Source organism: Martes martes (assembly GCF_963455335.1).
Source record: "Martes martes genome assembly, chromosome: 10".
Lineage (NCBI taxonomy): Eukaryota > Metazoa > Chordata > Mammalia > Carnivora > Mustelidae > Martes > Martes martes.
The window spans coordinates 115209396-115228706 of NC_137898.1; the positions used below are offsets into that span (position 1 = coordinate 115209396).

General features: G+C 51.0%; 1 protein-coding gene and 1 pseudogene across 2 annotated transcripts in view; both read left to right on the top strand.

The window, feature by feature from the left end:
• TMEM123 (transmembrane protein 123) overlaps positions 1 to 19311 on the top strand; it is a 42645-nt gene that overhangs the window by 11581 nt on the left and 11753 nt on the right. The gene's annotated exons all lie outside the window — the stretch shown is intronic.
• Positions 644 to 6407, top strand: LOC308351906 (ATP synthase mitochondrial F1 complex assembly factor 1-like; annotated as a pseudogene). The gene is made up of 2 exons: positions 644 to 727; positions 5417 to 6407. The product of its transcript is annotated as an ATP synthase mitochondrial F1 complex assembly factor 1-like (transcript).

The following is a 19311-nucleotide window of genomic DNA, read 5'->3' on the forward strand; positions in this document are numbered from 1 at the left end:
CCTCTTTGAAACAATCATAATGCTGATGTTACACTTGAAAGTTCATTTTTTTGCGGTTTTAATGAAAAATTGACATACAGCATTATGTAAGTTTAAGGTATGAGCATAACGATCTGAGTTACACTGTGAAGTGATGGCCTCAGTAAGTTTAGTTAATGCTCATCATCTTAGAGATAGAAAAAAAAGACTCAGAAGACAAAAAACAAAAAGAAGAAATCCTTTTTTTGTTCTTGGGATGAGACCTTGGAAGATTTACTCTGAATTATCCTGTGTGTCCTGCGGCGGTGGTCACCACAGGTCCCATGTTGGGCGTCGCCCCCTAGTACTCCCCCCTGGACCTTTGTTTCTTGTGTGCCCCTTCATGCACTTCCCCTCCCCCACGCCTTCCCCCATGACCGCAAAGCTGATTTCTTTTTCTGTGAACTTGGTTGGTTTCCTTGTTTTAAATTCCACGTGTAAGTGAGATCATGGAGTATGTGTTTGTGTCTGACTTAATTTGCTTAACATGATGTCCTCAAGGGTGAGATTTTGTCCTTTTGGAGGTTGAATGATACTCCCTTGTGTGAATATGGAAACTTCCTAACCCACTCCTGCACTGTTGGGCGCACGGGTCATTTCCATGTCCGTCTGGCCATCGTGGAGCATGGTGCTGAAACACGGGGGGGCGGGGGCAGCCGTGATCTTGCCGTTGGATGAACACCCAGCAGTGGAGTTGTTGGAGCTCATGGTATTTCTAGTCTTCCTTTCCTTGAGGAATCTCTGACCCGTTGTCTCCACAGTTCTGCCGGCAGAGCTCAAGACTTCCCTTTGCTCCACGTCCTCGCCAGCATTTACGGCTTGTCTTTCTGATCTTACCTGTTCTGACAAGAATGAGAGGACACCGCCTCATGGTTTCGATACGCATTTTACTTTTACTGAGTAATGATGAGCAGCTTTTAATGTACTGTTATACCATTTATTTGTATGTCTGTTTTGAAAGAATGTCTGTTTAGGTCCTTGGCGCATTTTAATTGGATTAATTGCATTTTGCTGTGGAGTTGTAGGAGTTCTTTATCTTTTTAAAACTAGAGTTGACACACAGACCTGGCTTCGAGTGCACAACATAGCAACTCGACATTTATATACATTACAAATTGCTCGCCACAGTAAGTCTGGTCACCGTCTGTCATCAGAGTTGTTACGTTAAGGACTGTTGTCCCTATGCTGTGCTTTAAATCCCTGTGACTTCTTTATTTTGTAGCTGGAAGTTGGCACCTCTTAATCCCCTGCACCTGTTTTACCCATCTTCCCATCTGCCATCCTGCTGTCAGCCACAAGTTCGTTCTTGTATTTGAGTCTCTTTTGTTGGTTTTTTAGATTCCACATATAAGTGAGATGACAAGGTGTTTCGTTTCTCTATGACTTGTTTCACATAGCAAACTACCACTTAGTCCATCCACGCGGTTGCAGAAGCAAGAGCTCATTCTTTATGGGGAGGTAGTAGTCCATTGTACAGTCGGTGTTCATTACATGCTCTTTATCCGTTGATCTGTCAGCGTTGGGAAGGACGCTGCAGTAAACACAGAAGTGCAGTACTTTTTTGAATCATAGTTTGCATTTTCTTCAGATAAATACCTATAAGTGGAATTGCTAAATCGTATGGTAGTTTCACTTTTAACGTTTGGAGGAACCTCCATACTGTTTTCTGTAGTGGCTGCAGCAATATATGTTCCTACTAACAGTGCATGAGGTGTGCTTTTCTCCATATCCCCACCAACACTTTTTATTTCTTTTTGGTGATAGCCATCCTGACAAGTATGAGAGGGGGCTCATGTGTCTCTGACTGCATTCCCCTGATGATGAGTGAGGTTGAGCATCTTTTCATGTGTGTTTTGGCCATTTGTCTGTCTTCCATGAGGGGAAAAGTGTATTCAGGTCTTCTGCCCATTTTTTATTCAGACTGTGTTTTTTGTTGAGTTGTAGGAATTCTTTATATATGTTGGATATTAATCCCTTGTCAGATATATCATTTACAAATGTTTTCTCCCACTCAGTAGGTTTATTCTTGTTTTGTTGATGGTTTTCTCTGCTGTCCAAAAGCTTTTGTTTGATGTAGTCGCAGTTGTTAATTTTTGCCCTTTTTATCCCTGCCTGAGAAGACAAGTACAGAAAATACTACTAAGACTGCTATCCACAAGTTTATGCCTCTTTTCTCTTGGGAGTTTTCTGATCTCAGGCCTTATATTTAGATCTTTAAGCCAGTTTGTGTTTATTTTTGTGTGTGGTGTAAGAAAGAGGCCTAGTTTCATTCTTTTCCACGTAGCTGTCCAGTTTTCCCAATATCACTTATTGAAGAGCTGTCTTTTCCTCATTGTATATTTTTGCCTACTTTATCTTAGATTAATTGACCATTTAAGCATAGGGGCTTTTTCTGGGCTCTGTGTTGGGTTCCACTGATCTATATGTCTGTTTTTATACAGTGTCATAGTGCTTTATTGCCATAGCTTTGTAGTATAGATTGAAATCTGAGTGTGATGCCTCTAGCTTTGTTATTCTTAGGATTGCTTTGGCTTTTCAGGGTTTTTGTGGTTCCCTATGAATTAGTGGATTAGTATGTCTCCTGACCTTGAGGGAGCAGCCTTACGTGGAAGGTGCCCTTCGAGGCCCAGAAACACAGTGTCTCAGGCTGTTAAATCAGGCACTCAGGGATGTGCCCTGTGTGGGCTTCACGCGCTGCCCCTGTTGCGGCCGGCAGGGACTGTGCCCGTGAACTGGTCGGCAGGGCCCCTCTACTCCCAGGCGGGAGCTGCCTTGGAGGGTAGCTGGGCCTGAGTCGTCCTGCCGTGTGTGGCAGGTGGGGGGCACTCTGATGGGGCACGGGTCCTGTCTGAGGCCACTCACTGGGGGATGGCTGCACCTGTCCCAGCCAGGGTTGCCCGCCAAGTGTGGTGTTGTGGGGCGGGCTTGCAGAGGCTCCTTCCTGGTGGGCAGTTGGGGTGAGGTCCCAGGGGGAGCAGTGGGGTTGCAGAGGCAGCGCTCACAGGGTGGTTGGAGAGGGTCAACACCGGCACCCACCAGTGTGTGGCCAGCCAGGCAGAAGGAGGGCAAGCAAATGTCGTCTGTAGCCCTTTTGTTCCCAGAACAACTTCCATAAAGATGTCTGCTTCTCCATTACACACGCGAAAATCAGTCTGCAGAGCTCCTTCGCATAGGGCCCAGGGCTTCTCAGACCTTTGCTTCTGTGCCCAGTCTCCCAGCACGGAAGGCCCCTTTGGAGGGGGACCCTCCTGCTCTCCCAGAGAAAAGCCCCCCGTCCTGCAGAGCCAGACGCAGCAGGGCTGCCGCCTCCTGATGCAGGTCCCCAGGGCCGGGGATGCCCAGTGCCGGGCTTGAAGCCTCGTCCTCAGGAGGAACCCCTGCGTCTGTGACTTCCCTACTCTTTGTGGGCTGTGGATTCCCACCAGACTGTGACTCTGCCCCGTTTACCTTTTTAGGTTTAATTTAATTTTTTTAATTTTTTTATTTTCCACGGTCTTTGGCTGTGAACTGTTCTGCTTCTCTTTGGGTTGTTCTCAGAGAGTCACTCTGTATCTAGTTGCAGCCATGGTCTGTCTGTGGGAGGCGGCGAGCTCAGCAGCCCCTGGTCCGCCATCTTGATTGGGGTCCCTACATATTCTTTATTTTTAAATATTAAGCTCTTATCACATATTTGTTTTGCAGACACTTTTTTTCCCATTATGTAAGTGGGGTTGTTTTTTTTTTTTTTTTTCATTTTGTTGATTGTTTACTTTGTTGTGCAGGTTTTTAGTTTGATGGAGTTCTGGTTTTTATTTTTTTGTTCATGCATTGGACATCCTTCCCCAGACCGATGTCAAGGAGCTCTCTCCACCTGCCTCCCGATTCCTTCTAGGAGTCTTAAAGTTTCTGGTGTTGCGTTTAAGCCTTTGATCCAGTCCACATGAATTGTGTGAGTATGTCCAGGTCGGGGTCTAAGTTCAGTCTTTTTTTAAATTTTTTAAATTTTTTTTAAGATTTTATTTATTTTTTATTTTTTTAAGATTTTATTTATTTATTTGACAGACAGAGATCACAAGCAGGCAGAGAGGCAGGCAGGAAGAGAGGGAGGAAGCAGACTCCCCGCTGAGCAGAGAGCCCAATGCAGGGAGCCCAATGCGGGACCCTGAGATCATGACCCGAGCCAAAGGCAGAGGCTTTAACCCACTGAGCCACTCAGGCACCCCTAAGTTTGGTCTTTAACGTGTGACTGACTATGCCATTTTTCCCAGGCCCTTTCTCGAAGGGCCGTCTTTTCTCTCATGTCAAATAACAGCTGACTGTGCGCGTCGGTTTGTGTCTGGCCCTCGATGCTGTTCCGTTGGTGTATGTGTCTTTTTTTTGTGCCATTTCCTACCCTTGGTTACTTTTAGCTTTATAATAAGGCTCAGAACGAGGAAGTGGGCGGCCTCCCACCTTCTCTTTCTCAGCATTGCTCTGGGTCGCTGGGGTCCTCTGTGTGTCTGTATCAGTGTCACTACAGGCTTTTCTATGTCATTAACAAAATGCCACTGGCCTCTTGACCTGGCTGAATCTGAAGCCATAGATGGCTCGGGGCCGCTGACATCTTCAAAACCCTCCTCCAGCCCATAAACTCAGGACACTGGCCGATTGCTTGTGTCCTCAGCTTGTTTCTTCAGTGTCTTGGAGTCAGTGTAAGGTACTTACGTTCTTTGATTAAATTTATTCCTAAGTATTGCATTATTTTTGATGCTTTTATAAATGGGGCCGTGTTCTTTATATTTTAAATAACTCTTCAGCATACAGGAGTGTTACTGCTTTTTGAACATTAACTTTATTCCGCAGCTTTACTAATGTGTGGATTAGATCTATAAATTTCATGCATAATATACTTCAGATTTTCTATATTTAAAATCATGGCACCAGCAAAACAGTTACACTTACTCTTTTCCAAATCTGATGCTTTTATTTCTTTTTCTTACCTGATTCCTGACAAGCACTTTTAATACCGTGTCGGGCGGCAGCGGCGAGAGTGGGTCCCTCCTCTTGTTCCTGATCTTGGAGGAGAACCTTCCAGCTTTTCATAGTTGAATGTGAATGTGTGTTTGTCTTATGTGATCTTTCTTTTGTTGATTATGTTCCCTTTACATCTCTGTTGAGTTTTTGTTGTAAATGGGTGCCCATTTATCATTTTTTTAAAGATTTTATTTATTCATTTGTCAGAGAGAGTGAGCACAGGCAGACAGAAAGCAGGCAGAGGCAGAGGGAGAAGCAGGCTCCCCACTGAGCAAGGAGCCCGATGTGGGACTCAATCCCAAGACCCTGGGATCATGACCTGAGCCGAAGGCAGCCGCTTAATCAACTGAGCCACCCAGGTGTCCCACCATTTATCATTTTTGTCAAAAGATATTTCTACATGTAGGACGTGCTGGAGGAGGAGGAGCCAGGGGCGGCCGTGGCTGCCATGGCGGTGGCAGGTGGCACGGGCCCAGCCATGTTGCAGGTGGTCAGTCTGTACCGGGGGCCGTGCGCCATGTGCACCCCTGCCTTAGACCTGGGGCTCGTGTCCCCCGCGCAGCTGCGCATGTTCCCGGGGCACCACAGCTTGGGCGCGGGCGCTCGCGGCAGTGGGGTCGGGGCCGAGCTCAAGGCCAACCCCTTCTACGACCGCTACCCGGAGAACATCCCACAGCTGTGCAGGTCTGGCCCAGCCGCTTTTGAATTGCGACTGGAAAAGTGCATTGAGTTTCGGAAGCAGCCAGTGGGGCACTCCAGGCAAGGTGACTTTATCAGATGTGTAGCACAGATGACAGACGCCCTGGGGACACAACCTGTGAGCGGAGGATTCACTGAGGACAAGACTCTCGGTTCCATCTTTAACATTGAGATGGCGAAAGACAAACAGAAGAAATAAGACAGATTTGGCAGCAGTATTTTGCAGCAAAAGATACGGTCTATGCAGTTATTCCTAAAGAGAAATTTGACTTGATCTGGTCCTAGGCTCAGTCCTGTCCAGCATTTCTCTGTGCACTACCAAGAAGGAAAGGTTATTAGTTCTTTGTAGGACAACGGACAGGTACTGAACTCCACTGCACTGCACTGGTAAATATGCAGACCCGCCGGGAGGCTGCAGCCAGCCAGCTGGTCTTGTATCACTGCCCCGAACTGAAGGACGAAGGCGTAGTGCTGATGACAGCAGAAATGGACCCCACCTCTCTGAATGTTGCCGAGGCACAGTGCACTGCCAACCACGTTCACTCTCCCATGCCACCGGCTGGAAGGAGACCTGTGGGCTGGTGGAGACCTCTGACTTCAGACCAGATGAGTTCAAGTACACGTCTGTCGCTGCTGAACCAGAGCGAAGCGGACTTGCAGCAGAGCTGAGACGCGCCCGGAACCAGCAGAGGACTTAGAGCGGAGGCCGGGCTTACGGAGTCCGCTTAGCCCTGGGTGGTGGTCTGCAACCCGCCTGGCCCCTGGAACTTAGGGGAGCTTCGCAGCCGTGAGGAGCAGTCTCTGACGGGTCGCCCTGTGTGCTTACTGCAGGAAGTAACCGTGGAGGTGAGCCCCGTTACTTGATATTCAGGAATGAAGGTGCCCAAACATTCTGGTAATCATCTCCCAGCCTACTTAAGCCTTCCTTTCGAAGTGTTTGGGGTCATAACCAGGGAGAACTAAGGATCCACAGGATGGCGACTTGACTTTACACAGCAGAGTAGTGCTGGGTATCCCTCTGACCGCACAGCTCCCAAATGACGAGTTCTTCGTATTTGTAAACCTGTGACAGGATGGTAAGCTTGAAGACCTGCCATAATTTGATATCGGCTTTGCATACTCTTCCCGCATGCCGAAGGTATAGCCCGGATACCCTGTTTGAACTCTACACTGACCAGATGCTGCCCTCAGGACTCAGACTTCATCTCCATGTGCCCAGAGCCGCTGTCAGAAGCCGCGTATCTGGGGAGGGTGAATCAGTGCGATGTACAGAAACCAACACTTTTGTAAGGAGGGGGGAAGAAAGATCTTTCTACATCTATTAAGATCCTATTTTAATTTTGTTTATGTGGCATATCACATTGGTTTCTGGATGTTAAACTAGCTTTGCACCATTGGAATAATTCCTACTTGATCCTGGTGAATTGTCTTCTTAATCATTGCTGCTGAAATTGGTTTGCCGGCATTTTACTGAGAATTTTTGTCTTCATATTCATCAGGGATATCGGTCTGTAGTTTTCTTTTCTGACAGTGTCCTTTCTGGCTTTGGTATCAGCATAATGATGTCCTTAGAAAATGAGTTTTGGAGTGTTCCCCTTGCTTTGATTTTTTCGGGGGGTGGGGTAGTTTAAGCATTGGTGTTAAATTCTTTACACGTAAAATTCACCAACGCAGCCATCTGGTCGTGGACGTTTCTGTGTCGGGACATTTTTGATGACCGAGTGAGTCTCTTTTGAAGTACTTGTTCTGCTCGGATTTACCATTACTTCCTGATACAGTCTTGCTAGTTCATTTGGAGGTTCTTAGAATTTTTCCGTTTCTTGTGTGTTTCCCAGTTTGTGGGCATGTGTGTGTCGAGAGCAGCTTCTTAGGATCCTTCAGGTTTCTGTAGAGTCCATTTTACAGTCTTTTTATTAATTTATAATGTTGACGTGGGTGTGCTATTTCCTTGGTTTAGACTAGCTAAAGGATTGTCAAGTTTATTTCCCAAGAACCAGCTCTTGGTTTTGTCAATGTCCTTGTTTTCATGTTGTGTATTTCATTTATTTCTGCTCTAAACTTAATTTCCTTCATTCTGCCAACTTGGGGTTCAGTTTGTTCTTGTTTTACTAATTTGTTAAGGGACAGAGTTAGGTTGTCTATTTGAGATTTTTGTTTTTTGTTTCTTAATGTCGACATTTATTGGTATAAACCTTGCTCTTTGAACTGCTTTTGTTGTACCCCATAAGTTGATTTTATATATGTTCCCTTTTTTATTTACTTCCCCTTTAATTTCTTCTTTGATGTGTTAGTTGTTCAGGCGAGTGTTTAATTTTGTGTATTAGTGAATTTTCCAGTTTTACTCCTGTTCCTTATTTGTAGTTTCATTGCTTTGTGGTTAGAGTAGGTGCTTGTAGGATGTGTCTTTGTGAATTCACTGTGACTTGTTTTGGGGGCTAACATACGGTCTGTGCTAGAGACGTTGCACATGCTTTTGAGAAGAATGTGCATTTTGTCGATGGACAGACTGTTCTGTTCATGTCTGTGGGGTCCTCCTGGTGTATGACGGGATCCCCTGGCGAGGGGGAGGGAATCAGAATGCCCACCTGTGGGACTGCTCGTTCTCCTTTTTCCTGGTAGTCTCTGCTTTATATTTTCAAGTGCTCCAATGTTTGGTACGTAAATAATTACAATTGTTACATCTTTTTGATGGAGTGATTCCTTTACCATTACATAATGGCCCTCTCTGTGTGTTTTTACTGCTTCCGGGTTAAAGTGTACTTTTGCCTCATGGAGGTGTAGCTACTGCTGGTCCTTGGGAACACCGTTGGCTCGAAATAACTTCTCCCACTCGCTCACTTGCGGTGTGTGTGTCGTCGTGGCGGACGTGAATCTCTGGTAGGCAGCACGTCACGGATCTTGTGTTTTCTCCGCTTGGCATTCTGAGTCTTCTGATTGCAGGATTTTACGCATTTGTGTTAAAGTCTCAATCACTGGTGTGTAGGGCTTCACTTGCGCCTTCCCGTTGAGTTCTGGCCGTTGTGCTGACCCGTCGTTACTTTTTTCATATCCTGCTTTTGTATTGTGCTGTTGTTTGATGCCCGTACGCTTTGACTTCTTTGTCATTGTCTTTTGTGTAATTATAGACTTTATCTTGTGATTATGAGGTTTACATAAAATATCTTGAAATTTGACATCCTGTTTTAAACTGATTACAGCTTTGATAGAATTCCTAAACTTGACAATTTTACTTCTGCTCCCCCTTACATTTTAGGCTGTTAATGTTAGCTTGCATATTTTTTTCATGGTGTAACATGAAAGTGAAACAAAAAGTAACAGATCTTCCCTGAACTTGTAGAGCAAAGCTCTGATGAACTGTGCGCCACTGTCACCACAGTAAGAAATCAGCCGCACACAGCCCACAGTGGGCTGCATATCTTGTCAAATTCTAGAAACATACACCATCATCAGCAAGTTTTATGCTACCTTTTTATGTTTTTATGATAACCAGCATCTTAAATTCTACTGAGACTCCCTGTAGCACTTTGCAGTGACAAATTCCCCGAGCTTCTGTTTGTTCTGGAAATTTTATCGCCCCTTCATTTCAGAAGGACTGCTCTGCCAAGCATAAAGTTCTTGGTTTAGAGCTTTTTTCTTTTCTTCAAAGATTTTGTTTATTTAACAGAGAGAGACAGCTTTTTTTTTCCCTTAATATTTCGAATTTATCATCTCCTTCCCTCCTGGCCTGGAACCTTATTGAGAACCTGCGTATAATCCTGTGGGCGTTCCCTGTATCTAATTTCTCTTTTCCTTGTTGCTTTAAAGAAACCTTTGAAAGAAACTTGGTAAAAGTGTGTCTTGGCCTAGTAGTCCTAGTACAGTTTGACCTTTTTGGGCTCCGTGGGGCCTCGTGAACCTGGATGTCCATTTATGTCCTCAGATTCAGGGAGTTTGAAAGCTTTCCATGTGCTTCCTTTGGTGACACGCTCACTAGATTTGTGTCACGTTGGTTCTGCGCGTTTAAGCCAGCAGTCTCCTTGCCTGGTCCTTCCCGGTGGGCAGACAGCTCTGGACCGCGCCATCTGGGCTTGTGGATGGTCAGCTGTTAACTTGCCTGGGGCAGGTGGGCTTGCTCTCAGGGACTGCTGTGGGTACGGTGGCTGCCCGGGCTGCGCCCCCTGTTGTGGACAGATGGACAGATGGACAGGACCTCTGTTGGCTCGCAGTGCAGGCAGGGCCGCAGGATGGGCTCTGGGGCTGCCTGGACACTCGGGATTTTGGTCCGGCTTCCTTCCCGGAGACGCTGGGGCTCTAAGTCAGATTCTCTGCCCTGTGGGGCAGCAGGACGCCTGTGCCCAGTCAGGCAGTGCTGTGCCTGGAGGGCCGTGACCCTGGGCCCCATGGGACTGCTCTGCGAGCAGGGGAAACCAGCGCTGAGCTTTCCACTGGCATCCCTGGAAGCAAAGCCATTGCTGGGTTATGCCCTGCCCCTCCTGCGGGCTCTGTTCTGCATCCTTGGCCAGTCGCCTGGGCTGGGGGCTGTGACAGTGGTGGGTGGGGCTGCCAGCTAGTCCCTGGACTGGCAGCCACCCAGCTCCGGAGCCGGGAGGCCTGTGTGCACAGCACGCTGGCGGAACGGGCTGCGGGCTCTGTCCTGCAGACGGCCACCCTGGTCTGCTGCCGCTATGATGCCGGCTGTACACGCAGTTCCTTGGGGTGTGACGCCGTGTCCCTGCCGGGCCAGCCAGGGTCTTCGTTTGAGATCCAGAGAAGACAGAGCTGCACGCCCCCCAGTCCCCAAGGCCGGGCACCCACGGGCGCTGGAGAAGGGGGGAGCCACGGGCTGGCCCGGCTGCTCGGGCGCTGCGGGTAGCAAATCCGCTTGCCAAGGTCCCTGCTGGGCGTCACCTGAGTGGGGGCTTCCATAAAGCCTCCTGCAGAATGGGGGAGCTGGACATCCAGCCTGGGCTCCTCCCTGCCTGCAGGAGCCCGTGCTGGCCCGGGGTGGGGGTGAGGATGCGCTTGGCCTGCGGGCACTTCTCTCACTCATCGTGTGGGGTCTGCCATGGTCTCGGCAGGGGCTACCTCTGCCTGGTGTTCGAGCCCCTGTCCGTGGTGTCTGGTGTGTGACCACTTGAGTGGTTGCCCTGGGGGAGGGGGCAGTCAGAAGCGCCTCGGGCCACCACCCTCCCACGCTCGCTGTCCACGAGTTCCTGACACACACAGACACGCAGGCACGCTGATTATGCTCCATCAGCATGTACTGTAGGGACCGTAGGAAAAGGAGCAATGCAAGTATAAGTCAGGGGGTGAATTTTGAAAGTATTTTTTTAAAGATATTATTTATTTATTTGACAGATAATGAGAGCAGGAACACAAGCAGGGGGGCAGCAGAGGGAGAGGCAGAATCCCCGCTGAGCAGAGAGCCTGATGCGGGGCTCGATCCCAGGACCCTGAGATCATGACCTGAGCTGAAAGCAGATGCTCAACCACTGCGCCCCCCCAGACGTTCCTTGAGAGTCTTTAAGATGTGAATGTCACTGGCCTGCCTCTTTTCCTTGATGAGATTCTCTTTTCACACTGAGTAGAATCACACGTGGCTCCTGTGCGCCAGGAACACAGCAGCCAGACTGACGGAATATTGACCTTTTCAAAACCCTACCCCGTGCTCATGAGAGACCTGGAAAGGAATGGCCGATCCCAGGGGACGTGTGCTCTCCAGAAGCAGGGGGACCCCAGACTAAGGCACTGCCTCTGCTCGACAGGAACTTGTCCTCCCCATGACACGGAGGCAGCGGAGGGAACGAACCCCCCTCCTGAAGTCTGCAGTGCTCTTACTTTAGCCTCACTGTTCAGTATTGAGAGCAAATGTGTGTTTCTCTTTGTGAAGACGGTCGGTGGGGGGACGGTGAAGGGAGCGGAGAGGGGCCCCGTCGGCGAGCAGGGCGCACAGCCCAGTGGACAGGGCCCTGCCCGGGTCCCACGGCCTGCTGATGGTTCGCTCACTGCCTCCTGCCACCACGTGGGGCTTGCCCACAGCCTTGGCGTCCGCGCCCCTGTCACGGGCAGGGAACACACCCCCATCCGGGGCTCTTCTCCAGAGCCCGTGGCATTTGTTACCCGCTCAGACCATGGGCAGCACCTCGTACCGGGACTGCATGTGGCAAACGGCCGGGATTTGCTCCCTGCTCCTGCCGGCCACCACCTTGTGGGTCCCGATGCCATTTCAAGCGTTTGAACATAGATGTGTTTTTAGTCACTGCAAAGTAGACAGTTTTTGGTCTTGCAAGAAAAAATGTTCATATTGAATATTTTCTATCGCCTTCATCCGGCGAGTGAGGGCGATCTGCGGACAGCTTGTGGACCGCACGTGTCTGGACTCGTCCCTCTGCGGATGTCCAAGCGGGTTGTGTCTATGCGTGCGTGTGTCCTTGGGCGGCGCATGGAGCTTGTTGCAGCCTTGTTCTCTCGTGGCAGCTGCGGGCCGCACATGCTCAGGCTCCGTGGTCAGTGTCCGTCTTCCGTAACCGGGTGACGGCGGCAGCGCACAGTCCTTCAGGGCTGCCGAGACCCGCCTTCCCACATGGCCTAGCCGTGCCGAGGAGCCGACACCGGGCGGGGCGGCCCTGGCCGTCCGGTGTGTGCCCACAGCACCCACGGCTGTCAGTGTGTGCAACACACAGCATGTGCCCAGCCGAGGTTTGCTGAGTACTCGGACCAACTCCGAGGCTGCTCGTTCCGTCTGCAGGCGACTGAGCACCTGCTCTCCGTTACCCACGAAGGCTGCCCAGGGCGGGGACAGTCAGTGGCCCAGAGCATGGTTTCCAACTTGCCACAGCCGTGGCCAGACATGGGTACTGAGGGCGGGACGCCTCCTCCAGGCTGGCCAGGTTCCCGTCCTGGCTTCCTGCGCTCCTTCAAGCCCCCGTGACTGGGCCTGCGGGCCTCCACTCACCTCTGCAAAAGGGGCTGACTGTGCATCTGCCTGCTGGGGGTTAGGACAGTTGCTGGCGTTTATGGGACGTGCAGAACAGGGTCTGGCTCGGAATCAGTGCTCGCTGAGGCCTGATCCTGCGCGTCCGCCTGGGGCACGCCGCTTCGGAGCTCGATCCAGGTCGGGGCCGTCCCCACAAGTAAAGGGACAATAGAAAGCATCAGCAGATGGTTTCTGACCTGCCCCGAAACCACAGAGCCAGCGGGCCTAGTGCTGCTCCTGAGGGTCTCCTCAGGGCCAAGAGCGGGCAGGACGGGGGAGGGAGGGGGTCTGGACAGGGTCCTGCCACAGGTGCTGATGAGCCAGTGTCTTCCTGCATATTTCCATAGGGTACACATACAGTACCTTTTCATATGTTTATTTCTATATAGGCTTCTATAAATATATAAAGATTATTCTGTTCAAAGTAAACATTTTCTAAGTTACTACAGAAAGAAACTTAGTTTCAGCATTTCACTGGGAGGAAACATAAAATGAGCAAGTCCGTGGAAGGGTAGCTCCGGCGCCAGGGTTTCTGGGCTTAAGGGAGAAACTGCCCCTTTTCTACCTAATCCAGAGGAAGGCGCTGACGGCTGAGCGGATGGTTTTCCTGCTCAGCGGGAAAGGCCGGCAAACGACCCCCATCCTTATCCCAGATGCCTCTGGTCTGCGCTGGGGACTTCTGTTCTCTCCGATGAGCCCCTCCACCCGAGCCAGGCCCTCTGCTCCCCGTGGAGTCCGGGGGTCCCTCTGCTCGCAGCGGGAGACGGTGTGCGGGGCCAGGTCTGTGTGCTGACCTCTGAGCTCCGCACCCCCGCCCCCTTCAGGACGAGGTCGCCGTTGCCTTCCTCCATTCGGGGGTGGGGAATGGCGTTTTGCCAGACTGACAAAGCGTCATCACCTTGACCCGAACCCTGTGGTGGGCACAGTTCAAAGATGACCTCCCAGTGACCGTCACACCGTGCAGTTCTGTCTCCTGTGGGACCGCATTCCAGCACGTCACTCTGACCGGCAGAGAGGACCAGACACACGGGATTCCGGTTACTGGTCAGCTGACCTACGTATGGCCGAGGGTCCCTGGGCCCAGCCGCTTACTGAGGTCCCCGTGGCAAGTGTGGGGTGTCGGCGAGAGTGGCGGGCGGTGCTGGCCTGGCACCCCAAGGGGCCCTGGGCTACACCTGCAGCATCCAGGGGGCGCACAGCGGGGCGCGGGTCTGCAGCCTGCTCTGTGCCTCAGTCCTGCACACGGGTGTCCGCCGGGGTGTCCCAGGGAACCCCCCCAGCCCTGATCCTGTGGGGGGCTCCAGTTGTCGCTGCAAGACGGGTGCTTGTCTCTGGACCGCTGCGCTGCCCGCCGTGTCCGTTCTCTAAATGACGGAGCCCCCCGGTTCACGGGCTCTGCCGCACCTCAACTGTGTGCCCGTCTCTCGGAGGCCCAGGCCTTCCCAGCGAGGGACTGAGTCCAGCGCAGACAGAGCGTGGTCCCCGTGCTGGCCGGCGGGGAAGCTGTGGGGAGCCGCGCACAGGCAGGCGGACGGTGGGGAGCTGGGCTGGGGTGACCTTGCGGCTGTTGGAGGTGCGTGCCTGCCACGTCTGTCGTCGCACGGGGCTGACGGGGAGGAGGTGGGCGCTCGCCCGGGAGCCTGTGACCAACACAGGCTCGGCCCCCTCTGCGCTCATTGCCTTGCAACCGCACCTTCCTCTGGGAGGACAGCTGGGGGCTCTGAGGCTGCTGAGTCCTCTTGTCGCTGTCACATGTTTCCGCCCCAGGGCACAGCCATGGGGGAGTCAGCTTAAACCCGAGTGATCCCATGAGGTTGGTGTGTCTGGGGTTGGGAGCTGTTTGTCCTCATGCTGTCAGCAGTGGCCGCCGCTCCCGCCGGGGACCCAGGCTGCCCCCAGAGTGCTGAGCACAGCCGTGCAGGGTGTCGCCATCTCTGAGACCCACCCGTACCCTTGGCATCAGCTTGTCTCAGGGAGGGTGTCCTGTTACCCCAGAAGCCGCAGGCCTGCGGGTACTAGCCTGCGAGAAAGCAAGATGACCAGACCCGTGTTTTTAACAGAATTATGCCCTACAGTGCAAAACTATGAATTCCCCTGCTCCAGTCTTCCCCCACTGCTCACGCTGTCAGGAGCTGGACACCTTCTCTCGGGAAGGCGACAACGGCCTCAGCAAACACTGCTGGCTCCCGAGGCCGCTGTCTCCCCAAGGAGAGTGCGCCCACAGCTGAGTGGCCATGTGCCGGGAAGGCCTCACTCCCGGCGCAGGGGAGGCTAATCGGGGCCTCCGGCCAGGGATTGTAGGGCCGCGTCTGCATGGCCTCTGACCGGGGAGTCCAAGCCTAGAACACGTGGCCCCCGGCGGGGAAGCAGATCACAGGCGTGCCCCTAGGGTTGTGGGGGTTCCAGGGCCCCACAGAGAGGCACCACCTCCGGGCCGCTGCCCCAGCACCTGGGAGAAATGGTGTCCTGATCCCCGTGCCACCCTGGCCCTCGCCTCCCCTGGCACGACCTGATGCTGCTCTTGACATAACCACCCTCCAGCAAGGAAAGCCGGCCGCCTGCAAGCCGACGCCAGGCCGCCTGTCCTGTCCCCCTTTCCCATCTGCGGTGTTGCGCTCAGTGTCCCGGCGCCTCCCTCCCGCTCCAGCCGGCACCCGTGAGGACTGGGGAGGCTGCGTTCCCGTGTTCTCGGCCGTGTCTGGGACGCACCGGGCACGTGTTACCTTTCAGTTAGTACTCGGCGAGTCAGTGTGCACCCCACCCTCTGCGGCGTCCCCCTGCGTGCGCGCGACCAGCTTCCCCCCAGGAATGACCTCCTTCCGCCCTTCCCAGCCCCAGACTTGTGTGCAAGTCCCTCCTCTGTGCTGGTCCTTCCTTCACACCACAGCTTGTTTCTGCTCTGCCTGCGTCTGTGCTCCGAGGTGTAAAACATCAGCCAAGCTGTGTCTGAATCACAGAAAACACACCCGCTTTCCATGGTCGATGGAAATGCCCTTAGATTGGTTTTTCTTCTTATAGCTGGTGCTATGTAGCTTGTTTTGTATAAAACAGGCAACCAGTAGACATGGATATTTATAATTAGGCAAAACTTACAGACTCAAATACTTGCTGAATTTAACCGCATTCAGCTTTAACCAGATAGCATCTTGTTCCTTCATTTTTAGGGCTCTCCGTGAAAGGCCGATTTCTCATCGCGGATCTGTCTGCCTGCCGGTTCCGGCTGGGAAATTCATTACCGTATCTCAGTGCCCGACACACAGTACGGTGCACGATGTTTAGGGAGTCAGTCCAGGTTCACAGACTCAGTCGGTGATTGAAAGTCTGTAGGAATGCCTAAATGACCAGGGTTTTAAGCATGACCTATACTTTGATTATTAAAGACAATGAATAGGAAAGCTGAAAAAGCCGTAAACCTGAATGCACGATCTTAGACTCAAACTTGTGTCCGGAAGCACCATCCTGAGCCGCTTTTCTCGGCGGAGATGCGTCACAGCCGGGTGGCCCCGGGGCTCTTGCTCCCGGGACATGACGGCACCTAGCTCCGGGAGGCCGCGGGAGGTACGGTGCAGCTCTGCGGCCGTCACCTCTTGCATTTCCTCCCGGGGAAGCCTCTGTAGGAGCTGCAGGAGGACTGTGCGTCCCCTCAGCTGGTCCGAGCTCCGAAGTCTGGGTGAACTTAGACCCCTGCCTGCTGTGTGCATCTAAGTGGTGACCTCCCCTCCAAGCATGGCTTCCCCAGAGCCCACAAGCTGTGAGACGGCAGGCTCATTGTCAAAAGGATATAAAATTTATATTGTGATTTTCAAAATTTAGTCTATGGGTAACTGAAAAGTATCTATTTTTTTATGTTTTAAGAACTGGGGTTTTTTTTTAAACATTGATTTTAGCTTAAATTCACAATGGCCAAAATTCATACTCTTTCAATCCTTGAAAGTCATTGACTCTCACTTTGTGATGAAGTTCAGGTTCATATGTACTCTTGAAAAGTACATGAGTTCTAGTTGGATAGAAATGTATGTTGTTAAGTCAAATGTATTAATGTTATAAAACCTTCCTGACTTTTTTTTTTTTTTTTTAATCCTGCTCACTCTTTTCCCTCAAATTGCCAAAATCCCAGCTCCGTGGATTGTTTCTCCCTGTTGGGTCTTTCATTTTGCTTATGTTTCTCCTGTCACATATGAAATAGAGCTTCCTCACGGGCAGACCCTTTTATGAAATGTCCTTTTTAAACCCTTTCTGGCTAGGGGACTTTGATCTTTAAGACTGCTGTCTGTGATCACAGTGTCCTCACCGTGTTTTGAAGTGTGATTGGTGAACGTGTGGCAGCTGTACAATGTGGGGATTTGATGTTTGTTCAGTGAAATGACCACAGTGACTCTGGTCAACACTTGCCACCATTCATAGTTAACAGTTCTCATCGCCAGAGGAACGTCAACATTGACTCCCACACCTTTCAGAGACACAGTATGGAAATCCTAACTGCAGCCCTGCGTGTGCGCCCCACCCCACCGACCTGGAGTTGTACCGTCTGACCCCCTTCATTTTGTCCCCCAGCCCCACCCCTGCCTCTTGCAGCCACCAGCATATCATGTCTGTGAGCTTAATTTTTAAAATTTCACATAGGAGTGAAATCATGCAGTATTGGTCTTTCTCGGACTCATTTCACTTAGCAGAACACCCTCAAGATCCATCCATGTTGTCACAAATGACAAGACTTGCTTCCGATGGCGGAGGGCTGCTGCGTCGTGTGCGCACATCGCCTGTATCCGTTCATGAGCCAGGGGCACCTGGGTCGCCTCCGTACCGTGGCCACTGTCAGTAATGCTGTCATCAGCATGGCAGTGTGGGTACGTTGTCAAGTTAGTGTTTTTGTTATCTTAGGATAAATAACTAGAAATGGAGTTTCTGGATCGTATCATATTTCTACATTTAACTTCTTGAGGCATCTCACAAATTTGGTGGCTGCACCAGCCTGCGTTCCCACCCACGGCGCACGAGGGCTCCCCTTTCTCCACGTCCTCGCCAGCACCCGTCGTTTCTTGTGTTGTTGTTCTTCACCATTCTGACAGGTGTGAGGTGGACCTCACTGTGGTTTTGACTCGTGTTTCCCTGATGATGATGGGTGGTGGTAAGCATTTTTGTGTGTCTGTTGGCCTCTGTGTGTCTGTGGGGAATGTCTTTCAGACCCCCCACCTGTGTTCTTAACTGGATCGTTTCTTTTCCTTTGCTGTTGAGTGGGATGACTTCTTTATGTATTTTGAATTTGAACCCTTATTAGATGGCTCGCAGATCTCTTCTCCCACTCACTAGGCTGCCTTTTCATTTGTTGACCGCTTCCTTTGCTGTGCGGAGGCTTTTTGGTTTGATGAGGCGCATTTGTTGATTTTCGGGGGGGGGCAGTTTATTTCCTTTGCTCGTGGTGTCAAATCAAAAAAACCACAGCTGCGACTAACGTCACAGAGCTCCTTGCCTGTGTTTCGTGCTAGGAGTTGTATGACTTGAGTCTAAACATTTAAGTTAATCAACTTCAAGTGAATTTTTATATACGGTATAAGACAGCGGCTCAGCGTGCCCAGCACCATTTGCGGAAGACACGGCTTTCCTCACTGTGTGCTCTTGAACCCTTTATCCTAAATTAATGGGCCGTATGTCCCTGGGTTTATTTTGGGGCCGTCTGTTCTGTTATCCTGATCTATGTGTCAGTTTTTATGCCAGTGCCATGCTGCCTGGATTTGTGCAGATTTGTAATAGAACTTGAAATTAGGGAGCACGATGTTTCCGGCATTGCTCTTTTTGTCAAGATCACTTCAGCTACAGAGAGTGTTTTGTGGTTCCATTCAAATTTCAGGATTTCCCGTCTGTGAGACGTGCCACTGGAATGCTGATTGGGATTGAACGGAATTACAGGACGCTTTGGGTAGCATGGATTTTCAGTCATATTAGTTTTCCAGTACATGAGCGTGGACTGGTTTACCATTTGCGGCCCGTTCCACTTCCTCGTCGGGGTTTGACAGGTCAGTGTGGAGGTCACTCACCTTCTCGCTTCAGTCCTCTCCTCGGAGTCTTACTCTTCCTGGGGCGGCTGTAAATGCCGCTGTTGCCTGGCTCTGCAGGTTCCTTACGAGTGTTCAGAAGGACAGCACAGTTCTGTATACTGATGTCTCTTTTCTGCAACTCAACCGAATCCATTCATTCCGTCGGTTACTTTGGTGGGATCTTTAGGGCTTTCCGAATGTAATACCGTGTCATCTGCAGATGGCGACAGTTTGGCTTTTTCCTTTCCAGTTTGCCCTTCATTTCTCTTGCCCGCCTGTGCTGAAGGGAGGTGGCGGGAGGGGGCGTCCTTGTCTTGCTCCCGGGCCTACAGGAAGCATTTTCGGGTTTTCCCCGTTGAGATGATGTTTGCTCTGGGTCTGTCCTGTGCAGCCTCCATTATATTGAGGTGCATTCCCTCTATAGCTACTTTGTTGGGAGTTTTTATTGTGAACTGATGTTGACTTTTATCAGGTGCGTTTTCTGCATTTGTTGGAGGGATCATAAGATTCCTAACTTTGATTTTGTTCATGCGGCGGATGACACGGACTTATGGATGCTGAGCCACCTTTGCCTTCCTGGCAGAAATCCCACTTGATTATGATGGAGGATCC